The sequence below is a fragment of the Trachypithecus francoisi genome, unplaced genomic scaffold (genome assembly GCF_009764315.1).
Source record: "Trachypithecus francoisi isolate TF-2019V2 unplaced genomic scaffold, Tfra_2.0 Lachesis_group12, whole genome shotgun sequence".
Lineage (NCBI taxonomy): Eukaryota > Metazoa > Chordata > Mammalia > Primates > Cercopithecidae > Trachypithecus > Trachypithecus francoisi.
The window spans coordinates 109,738,025-109,742,076 of NW_022681457.1; the positions used below are offsets into that span (position 1 = coordinate 109,738,025).

General features: G+C 46.8%; 1 non-coding gene across 1 annotated transcript; it reads right to left on the reverse strand.

Moving 5' to 3' along the window:
• Positions 1-3,215: 3,215 nt before the first annotated feature.
• LOC117094052 lies at positions 3,216-3,379 on the reverse strand. Its single transcript, XR_004441379.1, has one exon. It is a non-coding gene; the product is annotated as a U1 spliceosomal RNA (small nuclear RNA).
• Positions 3,380-4,052: the final 673 nt, after the last annotated feature.

Below are 4,052 nucleotides of genomic sequence, written 5' to 3' on the forward strand. Positions count from 1 at the left end.
TTTTTTTTAGAGACAGGGGTTTCACTCTGTTGCCCAGGCTGATCTCCAATTCTTTTTTTTTTTTTTTTTTTTTTTTTTGAGACGGAGTCTCGCTCTGCCGCCCAGGCTGGAGTGCAGTGGCCGGATCTCAGCTCACTGCAAGCTCCGCCTCCCGGGTTCACGCCATTCTCCTGCCTCAGCCTCCCGAGTAGCTGGGACTACAGGCGCCCGCCACGTCGCCCGGCTAGTTTTTTGTATTTTTAGTAGAGACGGGGTTTCACCATGTTAGCCAGGATGGTCTCGATCTCCTGACCTCGTGATCCGCCCGTCTCGGCCTCCCAAAGTGCTGGGATTACAGGCTTGAGCCACCGCGCCCGGCCGCTGATCTCCAATTCTTAACCTCAATTGATCCTCCCTCCTCAGCCTCCTAAAATGCTGGGATTGCAGATATTAGCCACCATACCTGGCTTCATTTTCTTATTTTAATTTTATTTAAATCATTATTAATATTATTGTTCCTAAGATAATTGGGGCAGTGACTCCTTTAACATTTTGGAGACCTAATTTTTCTATTCACTTCACCAAAAGAGTATGGCAATTTGTTTCATGAGAAAATATCCTGTATTTATAAAGCAGGAAAATTCCTTCCACCAAACTAGGGGGCATTCTCAAGAAACCAATTGTGCTAAGTAACTTATCACTTCAGGTGAAAAGAGAGGCAATGGTATCTGTTAACAATGTTTATCAGTGAAGGAAATAAACGGAAAACATGAACCTCATTAGATCCTTGGAGGGCCTTCATTGCTGAAAATCTGAGTAATATTGTGATACCATTTTGAGTCCAGCAGGACATTCTCTTTCCAGGGCATGTAACAGTGGGTGAATAGTTTCTTTTCATTTATTTTCATTAAGGGTTGAACTTCCTTAATGTTCTGGAGACTATTAAATTTGATTTGTATGATTGTGAAAAGTGCTTATATTGCTGATTCCATTGCTTTTATGTGATCATATAAATCTTTTCTCTCCTATCTATAGTCTGGTTTAAACTTAATCCTTAAAGGACATGTATTTGAATTTTTCAGCTGGTTAGAAACCTAAATATACCAATCAAAGAAAACTGCTCCTTACATGCTACAGATTTAGTTTTCTTCCCATACTAAGATGTCTTTTAGATACAGTAAATTTATTCAAGCCAAGAGCTCCTATGGAACAAAGTTGGGTGGAAGGGGGGACATTGAGTAGTAAGATCACTCTTGTAATAGAGATGCCACTCTTGCAGATATTGACAACTATTAGACAATTTTTAACAAATATTGGAAAGACAAGATATGAACAACTTGTCACTGCTGCAGTCTCAAGTATCAGGAAATGCCATTATTCTCAGGACAATAAACAGACAATAAAAAAGACTCACAGACCAGATTAGCTGTCACGTATCACCAAACAGGGACTAGATCCTTGTCAACACGACCCAACAGAGATTGTCCCCAGAAATTCACTTCATAACCTCAAAAGCAAAAACCCACACTGATGGCAAAAAATGATGCAACAATGAGAGAGAGAGAGAGAGAGAGAGAGAGGTGTTCTATAGCCATACTTAGTGGGTAAAAGTCAAAGAGCTCAATTTCTGCTCATGATACTTAATAGAACATAGGGAACCTGAGCCAATAGCTCAATGGGCTCAGATCTGCACCAAGTGGCTGTGGGATGCAGGATTGTACTGTCTCCAATAATATGTCCCATATGGACTAATTTTTTTTTTTTTTTTTTTAGACAGACTCTCACTCTGTTGCCCAGGATGGTGTGCAATGGCACGATCACTGCAACCTCCGCGTCCCGGGTTCAAGCGATTCTCCTGCCTCAGCCTCCCGAGTAGTTGCGATTACAGACACATACTACCACAAAACCAATTAGATACTTCTGGGAGTTAAAAAGAGATGAATTTACAGTGTCATTTGAGAAGGGGTGTTAAGGTATTTGCCAGGGTACTGACCCGTGTCAGGTATAAACCGCAGGTTGAGCGAGAGCTAAGTATTTTATGTCCATGAAGGTGATAAGTGAGGGCCTGAAGAAAGAGGGACAGGAGAGGACACTGGCACCAGAAATAGGAAAGGGCTGCTTGGAGGTGGGAAGGATGGGTCGGAGTGCTATCTAGAAAGTTGCCTGGCAATGGATGTAGGATGTGTAAGCGAGACCTCAAACAAGAAGCTGTCGCTTAAATAAAGTCTGAAGAAAGACAAGATATGTAAACGGCAGGAGACAGTAGGGGAACTGGACCCGGCTCCACATAAAACTTCCCGCCTTATACTTCAGGGAGGATCGCAGCGCATTTCGGCCAAGACAGGTGAGACTGCGGTTCTGACCTGCGGGCCTGGATGAATGTGCGCTAGGGTACCTGGGCGCCGGCAGAGCCCTTCCCCTACGCAAAGTAAGCTATGTCTACAACCCAACGGGGACAGGAAGAGCCCCAAAGGCCCTGCTTTCTTCCCAAAGAACAGCGCCCCTCTGCGTAGTTTCTACCTCGCTCTAGGAGGTGAGAACACATTCCCCGCTAGCACAGAAATCCTACAAACTCCTGTGGGGGCTGCGGTTAGAAGCAGAGGCTGGCCGGGCGCGGTGGCTCAAGCCTGTAATCCCAGCACTTTGGGAGGCCGAGGCGGGCGGATCACAAGGTCAGGAGATTGAGACCATCCTGGCTAACACGGTGAAACCCCGTCTCTACTAAAAATACAAAAAAAACTAGCCGGGCGAGGTGGCGGGCGCCTGTAGTCCCAGCTACTCGGGAGGCTGAGGCAGGAGAATGGCGTGAACCCAGGAGGCGGAGCTTGCAGTGAGCTGAGATCTGGCCAGTGCACTCCAGCTTGGGTGACAGAGCGAGACTCCGTCTCAAAAAAAAAAAAAAAAAAAAAAAAGAAGCAGAGGCTGTGTAAAAGGTGACTGGGGGCTAGAAAAACACGAAGATTTTCACAGAGCATGAAAACCCCAGAGATTGAAGACCTTGGACCAATCTCTGCAAAAAGCGGCCCCTCTTAGAAAGGAAAGAGCTGTGCAGCCCTCGCTCAAGATAGCTTGTGTTAAAACCGCTGACACTTATTTCACCTCTAGAGAAAACGCGACGTGCTACTTTTTTACTGCCTAGACACCCCCTATACTAAACTTATGAAACCTTAGAACACAAACCAAAAGTAGAAAAAGTCACTCTCATGTACAAGTCTATTCTTTAAACTATAAAAGACCAGGGGAAAGCGCGAACGCAGTCCCCCACTACCACAAATTATGCAGTCGAGTTTCTCACATTTGGGGAAATCGCAGGGGTCAGCACATCCGGAGTGCAATGGATAAGCCTCGCCCTGGGAAAACCACCTTCGTGATCATGGTATCTCCCCTGCCAGGTAAGTATGAGTTCCTGCACCGCCGCCCCGCCACAGCCTCATACGCCTCACCCTTTCACTCACGGTCACTTGCCACGCGCACTCCCCAGCCCTTCTAGCCCTGACACATAGCTGGGATTCTCAGGTCCGACCAGCGGTCCTGAACCCGCTCCACGGCATGGAAACTCCTCGTGGCGAAGCAGCAGGTGGCCAAGCAGCAGCCCCTGCGCTACCTCATCTACATAGAAGGTCGCCCTACCCATGATGTCACCGACAGTGCCTTTCCCAGTCCTCGTCTGCCTTTCTGTCACTCAGCCGACCAATCCGCTGCAGGAGCCGGCAAGGGGAAGTGACGTCTGCCTCTCCCTTTTCCCTCCCGCCCGGGCATCTGTACTCTCCCAAAGAAGCAGGTCCGTAGCCTGTGTTGCCGAGACTTCTCCGCGGACAGATGGATCCTGGGCACCCTTCTTCAAATAATGGCTTTTAATTCGCAAAAACTCCTGTGCGGAACGTTTAGGATTACAAAAGAAACCGGTTCTCTTCACATCCTTATCCTTGTGATGTAGCATTCCGCTTGAAATTGGAAGACGTTTAATATCAGAGAGAAACCGTATTTATGAAAGAGGCAGGTCGGATGACTGCAAACCAGCCTTCCTTACGGGTTTTATCACTGGTAATGTTATAAAGACAGTTGTCCAGTTT